Source organism: Malus sylvestris, chromosome 2 (genome assembly GCF_916048215.2).
Source record: "Malus sylvestris chromosome 2, drMalSylv7.2, whole genome shotgun sequence".
Classification (NCBI taxonomy): domain Eukaryota; kingdom Viridiplantae; phylum Streptophyta; class Magnoliopsida; order Rosales; family Rosaceae; genus Malus; species Malus sylvestris.
The window spans coordinates 14862391-14882649 of record NC_062261.1 but is presented as its reverse complement, the minus strand read 5'-3'; the positions used below and the strand labels follow the sequence as shown (position 1 = coordinate 14882649).

The 20259-nt window shown below is 40.9% G+C and overlaps 1 pseudogene; it reads left to right on the top strand.

Moving 5' to 3' along the window:
- The first annotated feature begins 12825 nt into the window (after positions 1 to 12825).
- LOC126601524 (uncharacterized) lies at positions 12826 to 13615 on the top strand (annotated as a pseudogene).
- Positions 13616 to 20259: the final 6644 nt, after the last annotated feature.

Here is a 20259-nt window from a genome sequence, read left to right as displayed (position 1 = left end):
TCGTTACTCAAAATGAATTTTGCACATTATATTTCTGAGTTTGGCTTGTCGAGTTTTCATATTAGTACGTATGAATGACAATCATTACTCAAAATGAATTGTGTGCTTTATATTTTAGATGCATCATGATTTTATATTAGTATGTATGAGAATTGTTACTCATAGAAAATTGCGTAAAATTATATTTTAGGATATGACTCAATACATCTAGTTTTCATATTAGTACATATGAGATCATCGTTACTCAATGTAAATTTTGTACTTTATATTTTAGAATTTAGCTTAATATGTCGAATTTCTATGTTTGTATGTATGAGAATCGTTACCCATAATCCCTACCTTATATCTTATAGTCCGGCTCAATGCAAGAGGTGTTCCACTTCTCACCATATCGATTATGATTCGTATTGCCGAAAGTGCAGGCCTTCGCCATGTAACGTTGAATGAAATAGGTGAGAAGTGGCCACCCCATATCTCTAAGAAGTTGTTGTATCCAAATAACTTTAGCAGTGGTTGTTGCCATTGCTTTATATTCAGCTTCAGTGGAAGACCTACTCACTGTATGTTATTTCTTAAAACTCCAAGAGATAGGAGTATCACCCAGAAAAATAACAAAACCTGTGGTTGATCGTCAATCATTGGGATCCCTTGCCCAATCAGCATCTGTGTACGTTTTCAATTGAGATGAACCTAACTGAAAACACAATCCCAAGGTCATATTACCTTTGAGATATCTTAGAATACACTTCACGACAACAATATGAGTAGCTAATGATGAGTGCATAAACTGACACACTTGATTGACAAAAAAATAGATGTCTGGTCTTGTAAATATGAGGTACTGTAATGCCCCAACAATACTTTTGTAGGTGCTAGGATCAGAGACAGGTTCACTACCATGATTTAGAAGCTTTTGATTAGGATAACAAGGTGTGGAACAAGGTTTACAATCCATCATATGCATCTTTTGGAGCAATTTTTTGACATATTTAAACTGATGAACAAAGAGACCCTAAGCCTGATACTCAATCTATAAACCAAGAAAAAAATGCAAGAAACCCATGTCCTTCATTTCAAACTCACTGGTTAACTGAGTAATAACACTCTGGACCTTCACATCATCAATGCCGGTAAGAATGATACCATCAACATAAAGTAGGAGAACAATAATTGAAGACCCATCACACTTGACAAATAGAGAAAGGTTTGAGGATTTGAACCTAAGCTTAAGTAAGCAACCTGAGAACTTGTCATTCTAGCCTTTGGAAGTTTGCTTAAGACCTCATAAAGATCCCTCTAACTTGCACACATAATAGGGACAACTAGAATCCACAAACCCTTGTGGCTGAGACCTGTAGACTTCATCCTCAAGAAAACCATGCAGAAAAGCATTCTTGACATCTAAATGTTTAAGTTTCCAATTATGAGATGCAACCAATGACAAAACTAATCTAACTGTGGTTCGTTTAACCACATGACTAAAAGTCCCATAATAATCAAAACCAGCCACTTGAGAATACCCTTTAGCTACAAGTCTAGCTTTGTACCTAGCCACTAAACCATCTGGATTTTTCTTAATCTTGTAAATCCATTTACAACCTATAAGATTCTTTCCAGGTGGTAAAGGGACAAGCTTCCAAATTTGTTGTTGAATTAGAGCATCCATCTCTTCTTTCATGATAGCTTACCACTGAACAGACTTAACTGCACTAGAAAAAGATTGAGGTTCATTGGCTTCAGAGTCTTTATCAATTTGAGCAAAAAACACTTTCTTTTTAACAATTCCAGACTTAGACCTGGTTTGCATAAGATGACAATTCTGGGAATTAATACACATTGGTTGTAGATCATCAACTTGAGACACATTAGTATTTGGATACTTTTTTTAATTCACAAAAGGAAGAACCTCTGAAGAAGACTCATCATTAGTGGATGAAGGAACATGATCACCAGAATTATTGTGTTGAGAATATGTGGACGAAGTAACATGCTGTGGTCTAGAAGGAAGAGAAGTGGGGTGTGGTGAACCAATAAAGGGAAATGTGGTTGGAATACTAAATGGATGTATGAATGTATTTGGATGCATAATACACATTGATAATGAAGTATGACCAAAAGCAACTTTGGAAGGAAAAGAGACATTATCAGAGTGAATGAATGAAACTTGGATTCATCAAATACAACATGCCTAGATACCAACAATTTTTTATCTGTGAGAGAGAAACAAATATACACTTTGTACTGTGTAGCATACCCCAGAAAAATACACTCAGTAGTTTTAGGTTTAAGTTTATTGACTTTGTAGGGTTTCAAGGAAGGATAACAAAAGCACCCAAAAATTATCAAATGATCAAGTTTAGGTGGAGAATGATATAGTAGTTCAAATGGAGACTTCATATGGAGGACAGGTGTGGGCATTCTGTTTATGAGAAATGTAGCAGTAACACTTGCATGAAACCAGAACTTTGAAGGTAAGGAGGCTTGTTGTAAAAGTGTAATAGATGTATCTACAATATGTTGATTTTTTCTCTCAGCCAACCCATTTTGTTATGGGGTATAAGGACAGGATTTTTGATGAACAATGCCTTTGGTAAAAAGAAAACTTTGAAACTGAGTACTAATATACTCCCCACCCCCATCACTTTACAAAATTTTCACATGAGCAACAAAATTATTGGAAACAAATGCTAGAATGGTAACAAACACAGAGAACACTGCAACTTTATTATTAAGTGAAAAATCCATGTATATCGTGTACATTCATCAATGAAGGAAACATAATATTTGTAACCTTATATAGACATACTAGGTGAAGGACCCCACACATCAGTGTGAATTACTTCAAATGGAGTAATAGACCTTGAAGCAATTACAGGAAAATGTAGTTTGGTAAACTTGCCTTGCAAGCAAGCTGTACAAGTATGAGAATGAGAATTACAAGAAAAAGGTATACGAGATTTACTAAGTGCTGTAGTGACTATAAAATGTGCAGGATGACCTAATCGACAATGCCACAATACAGAAGAGACTTTTTGACCCACATATGTAACTGGAGTAGAAACATAAGAAATAGACCTCTGTGTTTGAATATAGGAAGTGGATAGATAACATTATTACTCAACCCTTGGAATAACATTCTCCCGGTGACCTTGTCCTGTATACAAAGAGAAACATCATCAACTATACATTGTCACTTATTATCTTTGCACAACTGATTCATAGATAATAAATGCTGAGACAATTTTGGAACATGCAACATAGAGTTCAACTTGAAATTATGTGACTTAGTGGAAAGAGAAGATGGACCAATATGTTTGATAGCTAGACTTTCACCATTAGCACTTGTCACAGTGTCATTGGATGGATAAGGTGTTGCTATGTGCAATTTGATAAATCTGAGGTCATATGGTTGGTTATTCTAGAGTCAAGAAGCCAGAAATCTTGTTGAGAAACTGAAGATGATGTACCAGTACGTGTTTGCATAACAAGTAGAGTATTAGACTAAGACATAGCAAATGAATACATCTAGGGCATGGTAAAAGATTGAAACTGTGAACCATGAGACTATGAAATCATGTTATGTGGAAGACAAAATAGATTCCACACAGAAGCTTGACCATATTGCCCATTATTCATTGAAGCAGGCATAAGTGAAGTAACACCTTGAGAAAAATACCCTGATAATCCTGGAGAGGTCTTGTTCTAATCAAAACATGTAGCAGCAACATGACCAACTCTGTGACATCTAACACCTATGTTGAAAGTAGTTCAAGGAAGAATGACCTTTGCGATCATAAATTTGACAAATTTGATTCGAATTATAAACTTGGACATAGACTGTTGTGTGCCATTTTGCTGAAACGAATTGGATACATCATAAAACTGAGGCTAAGAATAACCTCTAGGACCATTACATTGTCCTCCATAGTTGTTACCATAAAATTTCTTCCTTTTTCCTTTGCCTTTGTAATTACTGCCCCGAAAGTTGTTGTATAAGCAAGAACTATGTTGAGTGATAAACGCCATGTGAACATTAGTCATATACGGCATAGGTAATTGTTGAAATCCTTGAGGCACTTGCTGAAAACCTTGAAGAGACATAGGTGGCAATGACATAAATGGCAGTGGGGAACTAGGAGTGCTAGTAAAACCTTGATTTTTGTGATACAAACCTTGTCCCTGATGAACCCCCATGATCAGAACTAGATCCAGAAGCTTGAATATACATAGCAGACATTAAAGGAATATGTTTAGTAGCTTCATCCAAAGTTGTTTCTTTTGCCTTTAATTAGGATCTCAATTCTTTTAGTGAAACAAGGTTCTCTTTTCCACGAATGACTGCCTTGATAGTATTATACTCATTTGGTAGACCTCTCAGTACCACAATGACAATGTCCTCATCAGAAATGGTTACACCAGCTGCAGCTAGTTGATCTCTAAACTCCTTGATCCTCTGAAGATATGTATCAACATATTCAGGTATTTTCTTGATATTCTGCAAGTCAATCTTGAGTTGAACAATACTAGTTCTAGTAACACCGGAAAAACGTTCTCGAAGATTCATCCACATCTCTTTGGAACTCCGACAACCAATAATACATGACAAAGCAGAATAAGACAATGTAGCAGAAATCAAAGTCATTAAAGTTTTGTCATGAATTTTCCATACTTTGTATGCATTAGAGACATGGTGATTGTTATCAACAGTTTTTTTCCTCAGAATCAAAATTGACAAACTGATCAGGATAGGGGATAAAACCATTTACAAAACCAGCAATTCCATTTCCTTCCAATAGTAGTTCCATTTGAAAATTCTAGGTAACATAGTTGGAATCATCAAGTTTCACCGTGACAGTATTCCCAACACTCGAAATTAAAGACAAAATAGGTGATTGTGTAAGAGCTAATTGCATAGAAGTCACCATAGCTCTCAGTAAGGTGAATGTAAAGTTTCAACAATCTTGAGACAATTGTAATACTCAAGGACAACACACAACCACAATTAAATCCACTAGCAACAATAACAAACCAGTAATTGCAAAAATCAACAATCTTGAGAAGACGAAACACGAAACCCCCAAATCTTAGGGTTACAGATTCTCAGAAAAATGGAGCCAATGCTAAGAGCAAATACAATGAAAAGAAAAAGGGCAAAAGAATCAACAACACCTGATGCACGAAGGCGATCATGAATCCAGCAAGTCAACCGACAGAAAATTGATCAAGAAGCCACCGACAATTAAGAGCAAACAACAAGCAGAAACCAAATACTCAACCAAAGAAGATGAAAAACAGATGACAGAAGACATCACCAAACACCGATCACTAGCAGAAAAGAAAAGCAGAAGCATGAAGGATCATCAACCAAAAGTGTGAGCCACTTCTGACAAGGATACCATGACAACAATGTAAAACCTTAAGAGCTAAAAAAAAACAAGAGAGAGAAAGTAGAGAGAGAAAGGTTGTTACAAACCGAATGATTTCTTTTTATTCAACTTGTGTACAATAATTACAACTCTTGATATTTATACACCTCTACTAACTAACTAAGACCACTACCAATAATACATAGACACTTGTCATAATCCTATGCACTCATAATATCATCAACTCTAACACGTTCTTGCCACCTGAAATTCGTTCAACGAGACGCCATGTTCATGGAGAGGCGTCGTTTGCACCCGCAGCCGACGAACTCGTTGAAAAACTACCCACGAGTGATAGGTTTGAATCTTCCCAACTCTCAGCTTCTGGGTTCAATCCCTGCCAACCTTGGCATGATCGAACACCTTCAAAGTCTCGATCTTTCCAACAATTCCCTCAACAGGTCGCTCTTCAATGCCACATAGGTTCGGATTTTTTATTTGTCATACAAGTTGATCTCCGGGGAGCTGCCGGACATGGTGTCGCAGCTAACCAACCTCCAGAGTCTCAACCTCTCCGTCAATGCCTTGGCGGGAAAATTGCCCACCAATTTGTCTTCTCTGCACTCTCTAACGATAATTTCTTTGAAGGATAATTACTTCTCAGGCAGTCTTCTGAGTGGGTTCGAATCCATTCAGGTGTTGGACAGTCTTCTGAGTGGGTTCGAATCCATTCAGGTGTTGGATCTGTCTTTGAATTTGATCAATGACTCTCTGCCGTCTAATTTTGGGGGTAACAGTCTGAGTTACTTCAACGTGAACCACAATGGACTTTCTGGGAAAATCCTGCCCTTCGCGAACCTCTCTGATAATTTTGCAAAACCACTAACTTCCCTAACTTCGTCAACACACCTTCAGTTTGGATTAATAGCACTGCGTTGACAATCGACGACATCTTCTGTTTGGAGTAACAACACTACCTCGAGTTCGACCGATTACCTATCTAAGTCTCTCTTAAGGACGAGTCCTTGATTCTCTCGTTGCAAAAGGTCATCTCCTTAGCCTTTCGGCAAAGTGGGGTGTTACTAGGCTACTCAGTGTTCGGCATATTAAAAGCCGAAACTTTATTGAACTTTGCAGAAACTAGCAACCTTATCTTCTAGGACCTAAGGCCGATACGTGCTCCTTTCTTGCCCGTATCATATGTATACATAAGTTTGTAGCGCGTTTGACAACACCACCTCATGCATTTAGTTTCCAACCGAGCTCAATGGAGAGTAATTGGCACACCCACATTCACTAGAAGAACGTAGTTAGTTCATTAGTTACTTAATTTGCGCACCAAACAGAGTAGGTAGTTTTTAAGTTCAATAATTACCCAGGCCAATATTCTGGCTTAATAATTTGAGGGAAAGGAATGAAATAAAAACCGTAAGAAGTCGTTGCATGTTGACAGCTTGACACAGTACACTAACAGATTCAAAACTTTATATATGCAATCTGACTCCTAAACATATTTAGAATTTAATTAGTTATATGAAAAACAAAACTGATGGTAAAATTCACATGAGATGACCAGACTCTCGCAGAGGAATGACTTTATTCCCTAACAGATATGAATTTTGATTCCCAATAACAAATGACTTAAGCTGCATTAACTACGTGACATAATCCAAAACCCCATATACCATATTTGTTAATCCCTAATATGTAAGACACGGTTTAAGACAAGAAGCAAGCAAAACCATGTTGCTTTTCATCAAAAGTCACAATGCTGATTTATCAAGTTAAATAACGTGTCGACTGCTATTATTAGAGCATCTTTAACGGAGAGATGGAAATTTGAGATGTTGAATTATAAGTATATCTCACTTCCATCTGTATTAAAAATGCTTTTAGAATATTAAAGCAATTAATTAAATTAAGAAGTAGAGACGTTCTGAGTTAGCTCATGGGGGATGAGTTCTGGTGACTTTGTGCTCACGGGGTCGACTACAATTAACGAAGCTTGACCACTTCATTTTCTCCCTCACTCACTCCGATGCTTTGATGTTCAATCTTTATTCGAAAATCTATGCGTAACTTACAAGGTACAAAGCAGGTGCTGTTACAGCTTAGATTAATATTTCGATTGGATTCACATTCTACTGGGTTGGTTATTAAACTGCCAGGTGCATGCTTGCATCTTATCCTTATCATGCAATTTGGTTTGATGATCGAAACTGCTTTCTTTGAGTCGAACTCAATGTTTTGAAACAAACTCAAGTTATTCTATGTTGAGAGAGTGAATATCACGTTAAGAGATCATGCGTGTATTTATATCGAGTTAGATTACTTTTTGGGTAAAGTACAAAAAACTACCTCAACTATTGGTGTCACGACACTTTCATACCTCATCTTTTTAAAATGACAATGTCATACCTCATCTTACGAATTTGTGTCAATGTCGTACCTCTGTCGGTTTTTCTGTTAATTTTTCTGTTAAGTGATGACATGGCTAGATAGGGGGCCACTCACTAATCCAATTGGATTAAAATATAATATTTTAATAATTAAAAATTAAAAAATTAAATTTTTTTTATTAAATCTCTCTCTCCTCTCTCTCCCATCTTTCTCGCCTTTCTCTCTTCTCTGCATCCCCAAAACCCCTTCCCACCCTTCCCCCCCCCCCACCTTCCTCCAACACCCTATCTCTTTCTCGCCTCTCTCTCTTCTCTCTCTCTGTGGACACCCACTTGCATCCCCAAAACCTTCCCACCCGTCCCCCCCAACCTTCCTCCCCCTCACCCTTTCTTCCCCCCCCCCCCCCCCGGCTCCCATTAATCTAAATTAGTAAATTGTTCAAACTAATCTTAATTGTACGCATTGCAACAGCTATCAAGCTAATTGATATACCAAAACGCTATCTAACCATATCAATCAAATGGAATTAACACACAACCCACAAAACAAAAAACAAATCCTTTTTGCAAATAAAAAGTGGGTTGTTTATAATAATTTCTAATTTTCCAAATACTCTTCAATTAAAATTCAAATACGACAGGAAAACAAAAAGGAGAAAACTTGAAGCATCCATGACTGAACAAGTTGAGAATTACCAGAATATGGAACATTACGATGATGAAGAAAGCTAGAAACGAGTGGACCCCGCCATGGAGCAGCTTGGGTCCCCAAGTGACGACGACGACGAGTGGGAAGGTTTTGGGGATGCAGGTGGGTGTCCAGAGAGAGAGAGAAGAGAGAAAGGTGAGAGAGAGAGAGAGGGTGGTGGAGGAAGGTGGGAAGGGGTCGGGGTTAGGTGGGAAGGGGTTTTGGGGATGCAGAGAAGAGAGAGAGGCGAGAGAGATGGGAGAGAAAGAGAGAGAAAAGAGAGATATTTAATATAAAAAAAATTAATTTTTTAATTTTTAATTATTAAAATATTATATTTTAATCCAGTTGGATTAATGAGTGGCCCCTATCTAGCCACGTCAGCACTTAACAGAAAAATTAACAGAAAAACTGACGGAGGTACGACATTGACACAAATTTGTAAGATGAGGTATGACATTGTAATTTAAAAAAGATGAGGTATGAAAGTGTCGTGACACCAATAGTTGAGGTAGTTTTTTGTACTTTACCCTTACTTTTTTTATTGTCAATTGATTTTATGATAAAACCTTAATTTTCTTTATGAGAGTACTGAGAGTAGGATAACTTACGTGTCACCACGTCATTAGATATATTTGCTCACATGTTAGGTTTAAATGATCTCACACATGAGGAGGCACATTGAGAATGTGAATCCTAGCTTAGAGAATAAAGAGACATTCCGTGTACTTGTAAGGACTTAAATTATTTTTCATATTGTCTATTGATTTTATGAAGACACCTCAATTTCCTTCATTGTATTTTGAATAAATGGCTATAAACGACTTGTGATTTCTTTTTTTGTTTTTGTTTTTTTTTTGTAAAATAATCTTTGAGGAATTACACCAAAAATGAATGATTAGCAAACAATGTTGTAGAATGGAAAAGAAAATGGAGAAGGCATATATAAGAGCAACCTTTTTTCTTTTTTTTTCTTTACAACTTACAAAGTAAAAAACCCTAGCGGTGTCGCTCCCTCTCTTTCTCTCTCGAGCAAAGAACAAAAAAACAATCTCACCCAGAAGTCCATTCTTAGGTGGGGTCGGTTGGCAACCCCTTCTTCTTTTGCAATTTTCCTTTTCCTTTTCCTATTTAGAATTTTCCACTTCCTTTTCTTTTCTAGAACCTCAAGCCATGCCCTTCGTAGATGGCTTGTTTTCTCGGTGTGCTTTACCATTATCCCGACGTTCTTTGTTAATTTTTCGGTGTTTATCATCGTATTTTGTCTTCAGCAAACCTAATCCCTCATTTTTCAAACCCCAACACCCACGTCCCCCCTCCTCAACAACCTTTGCTCAAAGCTACGAGCAGAAAACCTAATTTGGCTGCCAAATCTAAATCATCCCTATCACTACCTGTTGACCCTAAAAACTACCAAGCCTACGTGGTGTGCAGACCAAGTAATTAATAAGCTAATTACTTCCTTCAGTTGTATGCGGGCGTGCCAACTCGTCAGTCGAGCTCGGCCGAGGAGTAAAATTTGTTGATGCTACGTTGATCGCGTTGCTGACTCCTTAATCTTGCGACTGAGGCCGAGGAAGGAACACGTCTCGGCCTTCGGATTCTAGAGCCTGAAGATAAGGCTACTAGTTTTGCGAAGTTCACAAATCGTCGGCGCCGGATTCGGTCACAGTGATTATATTCGTAAGAGTATAAGCATGCTAAATCAACACCAGAGTATAAGGGCACAAGTACTCAAAACAAATATATGTCTTGATTGTGAAAGTAGTTCGGCAGTCCGAATACCGAACTCTAAAACGTAATTGTGAATAACCAATCATAAACAACTCGGCGTTTAATGTGCCGAGCCTAGTAATTCGTAACACCTCACTTCGCCGAGAAGGCTCGTGATATGACCTCTGCCAATAAGGATTCGAAAATCCTTCTCGACCGAGACTTAGATAGATAACCAGTCGGCCCTGTCGCAATGCTGTTTATCCAAACTGAAAATGCTTCACGGTCGGATGATTCTACGGCAACAGCGTTGTTTATCCAAACTGAAGATGTTCACCAGTTGCCTTCACAGTGCTGTTTATCCAAACTGAAGGTGTGTCGGAAGAAAAAGAAAATAAAAATCTCAAGGTTGTTGAGAGGTTTCGCAAAAGCGAGAGTTTGCGCAGGGCAGTTGTGTGTTGAATTGGAGGGGGCCTTATCGATGTTCTTCCTCCTCTATTTATAGTAGCCAACTTGTACTGAATCATATCATTCTCAGATTAGAACTCATTTCCCCGATCCAACCTTATCTCGGTCAATCATACTCCTACTAGGATTCTAAACTCAACCCGTCATTAGGCCACATTTAGTCTTAAACTCCAACATCCTTATCTTATCGAGACTTCTTCCTATAATAGGACTCACCCACATCCTTCAGATTCCTAATGGGATATGGCTAATCATGACTACGAGGCCCATGAGCCGAATAACCTCCTGACGACTCCTACACACCGCCTCTGGGACGAGAATAATTCTAAACTCGACCCAAACCAATATTTTTGGGCCCAAACATTACCCCATCCGTCCTTTCTCCTTGATTTTCTAAGCATGTACAATGATTACCAACTCTCCCGCTCAATTTTATCCTTGATTTTGAAAATTAAATGCTTAGCCTTCCGCCTTAATTGTCTATAAATACCCGGATCCCTTCCATTCGTACCTTACACTTTCCAAAACCCTTGAAATTTTCTCGCCACTTTGTTTTCAAAACCTAGAAAAACTTAAGCTTCAATCTCAGAAATTTTTAGCCTCTCAATGGCCTCCTTCATCTCAGAGCTCTCCCCCGAGTACAACAAGTGCAAAGACTTTATAGATCGGAACACCATCAAGACTCTGTGTTTCGAGGGTGAACTAAACTCTACTCACCAAATTTTGGGCCCACTCTTCAAAGACACGGTGCCATCATCCATCATCAACTTGTTCAAAAAACATTACCTATCAGGTTTGTTGCAAAGATTCGATTGGCATGGGTTGTATGAATGGAAAAAATCTTCGGTAAAGAGTGAGAGGCTTTTGGTATCCACGACGGTATTAAGCTCTCGACCATGGAGATTACAATGGATAAAGAACTCCTCATGGAAGCTCTAAGCCTCTGGTGTTTGGCCACCAACACTATGGTCATTCCGTTCGGCCCTATAACTCTCACCATCCTCGACATCTCGGCTATCATCGGGACTCCTCCTTCTAGCATTCCAGTTGACGTCACTCTGATTGGATGCCCATCAAACCTTGACCTCAAGGCCTTGTTCGACACATGAGCCGTTAAGGTGTTAAGCCAAGAAGGTCAAGAGCCTTCAAAAGATGACGTTCAGAAATTGCACATGAATTTTCTGAACTACAACACCCTTATCCTCCATTTTGCTGGTCGAGGGGAAACGAGTCTACGAAAGGGAGAACATGAGGCCTTCCTTTTTTACTAGTACAACAAGTTCATATGTTGTACCAAGTCGAATAAATGCTTGGTCGAGAAAATGCTGGTGGCGGAAGCCCTAGCTAGTGATCACTCTGTGGAGCTTAGTCCCACCATCCTTGCCAACCTTCTACGTTGCCTGGCAGAAACCACCATCGACAAGATCGACCCGCACCAGAATGGACCTCTCTGGGTGTTCCAATTATGGCTGCATGTTTATTTTTCCACATTTCAGCCAGAAATCTTCGGCCTTCAGTTTGCCCCTCGACCAGTTCTGTCTCATTGAGCTGAAGAAGTCTTTAAACATCTCTTCGACCTGGACGTCATTTTTTATGATGATTTTTTGATATGTCATCGTCAAGAATACCCCTACTTCATTAGACTTCCCACCTCGACTTGGAGTGAAAGTGCAGATGCTGGTCTTTGTTAAAACTGGGGGTTGTTCGTGTTAACTCGCGACATTCCCCTCGGTTACGATGCTCGCCGAGCAAGTTAGGAAGTCTGCCACCCTCATTTTGCTGCCCGATAGCTTGGGTACCTCAAAGGTTGCCCGATGCCTCTACTTTCTTCCCGTTCCCTTCTAAGCCGATGACGTGTCTCTGGTTCCTCAGAAAGGGAGTGTAGAGACACTGAGAAAGAATTTCAGGAACGGTGTAAGAAATTTCACCTTCGACCAACTGTTCCTAAGTCTCTCGACACCGACACCTTCGGCGACTGGTAGGACGAATATACTCATAACGTTTTTGGCACTTCGGTCGAGGTTGTAGTCAACAAAATTTTTGGTGACTGACCCAAGAAAACCTCCGACCCTCAATCTAAAAAGGCACCCCAAGGTATACCCCTGTTTCCACCTTTATTCTTCAAACACTTGTACGGTTTTACTAACAAGATTTCACTTTCTTAGGCGATCGAGTACTGAAACAGGCGGACATGGTCATCCCGGCAGTGGTCAAGAAAAAATTGGCCCATTCCTCAAAGAAATCCAAAGCAACCGCACAAAATACACCAAGGAAACAGCTTCACCTGGATGTCGAGACGACTAGTGAAGCTCCCCGTTCCCCAAAACGCGTCAAGCAATTGGCGAAGAAAGGAGCACGAGAGATTCATGTTATCTCTAGCCATACCACCGGGACAACTGTTCCGAGTACCTCTCCTCATGCTCCTGTTGTTCAATCCTCAGCGGAGAATCAGTCATCTTCAACTGGCCCGGCAACCCAAGCTCAACCAGCACCTGAAGTCCCCAAGGTTATGGTTGAGCCAGTTACCGTACCGCTGGTCGACACACCTGCAGCTCCAGGGCCGACCATATAACCTGTACTGGGGGAGGCAACCCCTTTGATCAGGAAGAATATCCCCAATAATCCAAAACAATCGGCGATCATTTTAGAAGAGGTATAACTATGCTGGCCACTCTCTTTACCTATTAAATTCAAAAGTATTAACATCTCTTTTGTTTCGAGATGACGAGAGTGACGAGATTCTCCCGACAAGTCGTTCTCGACCAATCGAAACTCTTTTTGTTGATCATCCTCCTGTGGTTAAGGCGGCCACCCCGGTTGATCCTCCTGCAGCCGATCGTGGGAAAATGCCTATTATTGAACTTAAGGTGACGTCAGAAACTCTAATTCACCTGCAGGACCAGGACCTTGGCATCCCCTCTTAAGAAGTGACCTCGGCTTTTGTAAAGCTCAACTACTTTCTTTTGTCAATTTTGTTATAACGAGTCTGAATTGAGAAAAATATTTAAATGTCAGGTACCCAGTTATTCATTTCACCAAAAATTCTATGCGCCGAAAGGTGTTATCTATATTTCCTTGCCATCTCAGTGGCCATCGAACGTAGATAACTTTCATCGGCCACGTGAGTTAAGAAGCAGTCTGAAACACTAGGCTCGGCCATTAAGCTCTCTAGGTTCAAGCAATGAACCTGAAGACATGGTCGAAGTCTCATCTCGGCAGATCTAAAGCAAATCCTATTTGCTACCTTCTTTTATGATTTTCCTTACGCCTAAACTGTTTTCTTGTGCAGCCTTCATGGGAAGTCGAGTTTGATACTTTTAGCACTTCGGGAGCGGCTGGTCCTTCGGCAGCTACGATTGAGCCCACCGAATTAACTATTCTTGTTCGGTTGCAGAAGCTTTTGTCTCTCTCAGCTTCGCAAATTCTCGAGCGCAAGAGCCCTGATTCGATGGGTGTATGTCTGAACTATCTCAGAGCTGATGGTCAATTGAGCAACGAAGCCATCATTCAAGTGTCGTCCGCCTTGGAACGGACTCGAGAATATTTCAGTATTTTCGAGAAAGCTCTTCAGGCTGATGATGACTTAAAAGATGCAATAGCCGGTCGAGAAGCTTTTCGTCCGAAGGTCGAAGTTTTAAAGGCCAAAAAAGGAGCCCTGGCCTACCTTGACCGTCAAATTACCGAACTTCAAAATCAAAGGTTGGCAATTGCTTCTGAGCTTGTGAAAGATTTTGAGTCGGGCGGCAAATCTTGCTTAACCGAACACGTGGTGAGCGTGAAATGAGTTGAGTAGCTGAAGATAGACAAGAGGAATCGGCAAGCTGAGGTCACGATGGGCGAGCTGAGGTGGTTAGAGCTGAAGGCTGTTCTTGAATCTTTTATTCCTTCGTCACCCTTGAATTATTTGATTGTAAACTTGATCGACTAATGAAATGAACTTAATGAAATGAAGTGAACTTTTATTCTCGCATCTCCCATGTGACTGGATAGTATTTCTTTAAAAACCTTCCATTAATTGGCAACTTATGAACAATACCGGTTTGATCTCTAAGATGGTCTGCCCCATTGCCGAGGACTTTATGAATAACAAATGGCCCTTCCCGATTCGGTGACCATTTACCGAACCTGGGGTCTTTAATTCCTACGGGTAGCTTGGTTTGCCAAACCAGTTCTCCTAAACCGAACATTTGAGCCATTAATAAGTTATAAGCATCAGGCCGAGCTTCTTCTAAATCTTCTAGTTTTTGTCTCATGGCTTGACTGTACTCGGCGCTGAACAAACTACTTTGTTCAATTATTCGTAACGAGTTTATACTTAGTTCGACATGCAACACTGCTTTGTGTCCATAAGTCAACGCATACGGAGTTGTTTCGGTGGCTGTCCGCAGAAAGGTTCAATAAGCCAATAACGCTTCGTTTATCTTTAAGTGCCACATGCCTGACCTTTCTTTTATCATCATTTCAAGAATACCAATAAGAACCTTATTACTTGCCTCGGCCTGTCCATTCGTCTGCGAGTAGTATGGCGTAGATTGCTTGAGTAGAATCTTTAGATTTACCGTATAGTCCTTAAATATGTCGGATGTAAAGATCGTACCGTTATCTGTTATGATTGTTTTTGGCACGCCGAATCTAGTCACAATGTTTTCTTCAACGAAGCTACAAACCTCCTTAGACGTTAGCTAGGCATATGAATTGGCTTTGACCCATTTGGTGAAGTAGTCCATTACAATAAGTATCCACGCGTGTTTGGCTGCACCAGAAGATGGTGTGATTTCACCGATAACATCCATGGCCCATCCTCAGAACGACCATGGTTTGGTGATCGAATGTAATGGTTTGGCCGGTACTCTTTGTATAGGCCTATGGATTTGACACTGTACATAACCTTTTGCGTACTCAATACAATCCTTCAGAATACTCGGCCAGAAATAGTCGTGCCGTCGAAGCAGCCAACGCATTTTTCGTCCAGATTGGTGGGCTCCGTAAATTCCTTCGTGTACTTCTACCATTGCTTGAGCAGCTTCTTGCAAGCTGAGGCACAGCAACAGTAACCCATCATCACCTTTTCGATACAACTCATTCTGGTATAATACGTAGTTTATGGCATGAACCCTTGTTTGTCGGTTGTGTTTTTCGTTGAGGTTATCAATATATCGCATAATCGTCATTCTCCAATCGTCTGGTAGTGCCTCGACAACACAAACCTTAATAGTATCATTTCGTTCTAACAACGAAGGCAAAGACATGACCCGTGTATGGATCACGTAATCACGTTGGAGAACTTGTTGATTAATGAAGGCCGAATGTGCTTGTTGTGACACAGGTATTTCTCAGCCTAATTTGCCCCTCATAAGTTGGACTCCGGAGTCTATTTGAGCCATTTCGTCAACGTCAGTGTTATGAACTCATGAAATGTGTTTGAAAGTTACACCGTCGAAGGATTCGGCCAAATAGCTAGCAACCATGTGATAAGGCGCCATAGTACAACTCATGCAACAAAAAGTCCTGTTGAGTTAATTAATGACAAGTTCGGAGTCACCAAGAACAAGGACATGAGTTGCCCGTAAATCGTGCAGCATGCTGAGGCCAATAACAAGGGCTTAGTATTCGACATGATTATTTGTACAATCAAAATCGAGCTTGAGAGAAAAATACCAACGATTATGAGTGGGGGATTGAATAACGATCCCAACACCAGCCGAGACTGAAGTACTGGAACCATCAAAGTACATCGTCCAGTAATTATCACGTGTTTGTATCAGGCCGATGTCAACGTCATTGCCCTCGAACTCATACGGAGAAGGGTGTTGAGCCAAAAAATCGGCCAAAGCTTGACCTTTGACAGCTTTCTGGGGTACATATTGTAGGCTGAATTCAGAAAGGGCCATCGTCCGCTTGTCGATTCGGCCATTTATGATCGGCTAAGTAAGCATGTGACGAATAACATCTGTCTGAGCGATGACCTGAGTGACTGATGGAAGCATGTAATGTCTAAGTTTGGACACAACGAAAAAATAGGGCAAGACAGAGCTTCTTGACAGCGGAGTAATTAATCTCTAGTGGGTTGAGGTTTTGGCTAAGGTAAAAAATGGCTTGTTCTCGCCCAGCTTCATTATCTTGTGCCAGAAGGCATCCGATGGATTCTTCGGTCGTCAAGATATATAGCTTAAAAGGTCGACCCCGTCGTGGTGGAACGAGGACGGGTGGAGTCGTTAGAGAGACTTTGATCTGTGTGAATGCCTTTTGGTGCTCTGCACGTCATTCGAAGGTGTCGGAGTCCTTAAGTTTCAAAAGCATGGAAAAAGTTTTCATTTTCTCGGCCGAGTTAGCAATAAATCATCGGAGAAAGTTGATCTTACCGAGTAACAACTGTAATTGTTTCTTAGTCGTTGGTGGTGGAACATTAATGATTGTGTGGGCGTTGTTGTCGTCTACCTCAATACCATGGTGATGTACGAGGATGCCTAAAAAAATACCGGTTGATACGCTGAAAGCACATTTGGCAGGATTCATCTTCAGATTGTGATGCGCAGGAATGCCTGACGAAGGTCATCCAAATGCGTCTGCCGGCGTGCTGATTTGATGACCACATCGTCGATGTAGACATCGATAATGGTACCAATTAAATCATGAAAAATAGTGTTCATATCTCGTTGGTATGTAGCACCGGCATTCTTGAGGTCAAAAGGCATGACGACCCATTCGTATGTGCCGAGTGCCCCGGGACACTGAAAGGCAGTCTTATGGATATCAGTTTCGGCGATGAAAATCTAGTTATAACCAGCATGCCCATCCATGAAGGATATGATCTCGTGATGTGCTGCGACGTCAATTAGCAAGTCGAAATTTGACATCGGGTACTTGTCTTTGGGCGTTGCAGGTTCAGATTACGAAAATCGATACAGATGCGTAGGGCGCCATTTCTCTTTAGCACCGGGAAGATATTGGCCAACCACACGACGTATCGAGCGGTTCGTATAAATCTGACTTTTAAAAGTTGAACTAATTCATCTTTTATGCCGAGTTGTACTTCGGTCGAGAATTGGTGAGGGGGCTGACGGAAAGGCTTACACCCAGCTTTGATGCGTAATTCATGTTCAACAAGGGTCCGATCAAGGCCCGGCATCTCATGATAACTAAAAAAAAAACAATCTTTAAACTCGTTGAGTAATTGATAGAGTTCGACTTTCATGGCATAGGGTAACAGTGCACTAATAAATAACGGTCGAGGGTCATCGGTTGTTCCGACATTTATTTCCTCTAAGGGGTATTTAACTTAGGGTCAATTGTCTTCGAGTTTGGCCGGTGCGGCCTGAACTTTGTCTAATGACAGTTCTGGGCCATTATCTTCCTCAGCCAAAAATTCAATTAAGTTGATGCCCGAATGTGGGTGCTTCGAAATAGCATACCAATGGGTCAACAGACGTTCCATCGTGGATGAAACCGTGGCCCGACGCCTCTCGCTTTTGATGTCAATCATTAGTAGTAGGGATCAGGTTGGCCAAGCCAAGTCTTGCCAAATCCTGGTGGACAGTCTCGGCGTCTACCTCGATGGCTTTCTGGAATGAGATCCGAGTCGGCCGTCCATCTTCATTAAAACTCTGTAGGGTAATGTAGCCGACGTGATCATCATAATAGTGGGCCTGAATCATGTTGGTTTCAAATAACTGATTATCGGTTGGGTGGACCACGACCGATTTACCGTCCCAAAAAATGAGAACTTGGTATAAAGAATAAAAGATGCAATTCGTTTGATGAATCCAATCCCTACCGAGTAAAGCATTATATTCGATTTTGGAGTCAACGATTAAAAATACGGTCATGTGATTGTGACGTGCAATGTTCACCTCCAAAGGGAGTACTCCTTTAGTTTGAGACTTGTCACCGATGAAGCTGCTAATGGTTATTCCTAAAGGTATGAGTTCGTCGTTGGATCGTCGTAATACTTTCATGATGGATACAGGCATGATATTGACCGTTGCTCCGCAATCAACGAAAATTTTAGAGATTGGGTAACCTTCAATGTGGGCTGTGACATACAATGGCTTTAAGTGCTGAAGATTAGCTGAGAAGGAGCGGGGAAACAAGATGGCCAGGGTTGTTTTTAGTATGTCGTCGTTGTTTGCTGGCTCATCTTCAGTGGCGATGACAAAATCAACTTGTGTTGATTCATCGATGACCACATCACCATCCAAGGAATTTGGTTGGTGTGTAGTTAGCTGGAATTCAGCAGGTAGAACATGGACCATGTTGATTTCCATATTCTCAATGACTGAATGGCCCATTAGGTCCTGATCGTCATCTTTCAGGTTATTAATGACTATAACATCGTGTGTTAGAGCATCCTCGGCTTGATTATTGTGTGTCACAACATGCTCTTGCTCTTGTGCCATGTAATTCGACCTTGTTTCCTTTTGAGTGTCGTTATCGGGCCCACTTGTGTCTAGTATCTGATTTTGCCCCTGTAGTGTCTTACGAATGCGTTCCACATAGGTGATCCGGGCATCTCTTATATCGAATGTGTTAAAGGTCTTCAAACGTGCCACCCGATCTTTCTCATCGGCCATTAAACCGAATAAGGTTACGGTCGAGAAGACTTCGAAGTGATATCGAATGTGTTAAAGGTCTTCAAGAGAAAAAGGGAGTTCGGCTATATCAATGTCTGTGTATGGGTCGACCTCGAAGCTGTGAACCTTAGCTTCTCGTATGTGCTGGAATCCAGCTTTCATCGCTGGATCGGTGATTTTTTTATGATTTGTTCAGCATCGGGGCAAGTTAGTGCCAGGTCAAGAACTTCTTGGCACGCCTTAGGTAAATCGTTCAAATCGTTGGCAGAATATTTCTTGTGAAACTCTTTCATGTATTCTAAAGATTCAACGAGGAATAGCTTACGCCGAACTCTTATTAGCGGCTCTTTCGGAGGTAAGAGGGAAAGTTGGCTTTCGGCCTCTTTCCTAAATTGCTCGAAGTGAGCTTTCATCTTTCTGGGCTGAAGGAGGAGTTTGATGTGTTTCTCGGACTCTTCGATGGTAGTTTTGAAGTCATGATTGGTGCCCTTCTGCCCCTGTAATTCGGCCATGATTGTTGGGGTTGGCCAGTTATTTCCGCTCCTTACTGCCTCTTTCGGCTGCCATTTAGTGGCTAAAACAATCTGAGCCGCCTGCCGTCGAGCCATGTAATCGATACACTAACGTTGACATTTCTGAGATTTGGAAAGCGGAGTATACATGCCGGTGGGAGAACTGTAACTATACCAACGTTGGTCACGTGGTTCAGGTAGCCGGAAAGTTTTTGGATTCGCTAATGAGCTTAAGTTACTGGAATTATGCGAATAATAATCCTCGTTATAAAACGGTGCGTCGAAATTAAGGCATCGTCTGACTGAGGTAGGGTCGTCCGTCTATTTCTGGGGGCTGAGCCTATCGAACATTTTCTGGCGCTAGCCTTTACTAGGTTCCTTTGGCGATGCCACCGTGGCCATAAATTGTTGCCGTGATGTCGGAGTCCGAGTTTGAGGCAATTTCTCCTTGGGTTCAATTAATACAACACGCGCTCTACAATTGCTGCATAAAACTATCGGCCTGTCACTTTCTTCTACACTGGAATCTGACATGGATTCAAC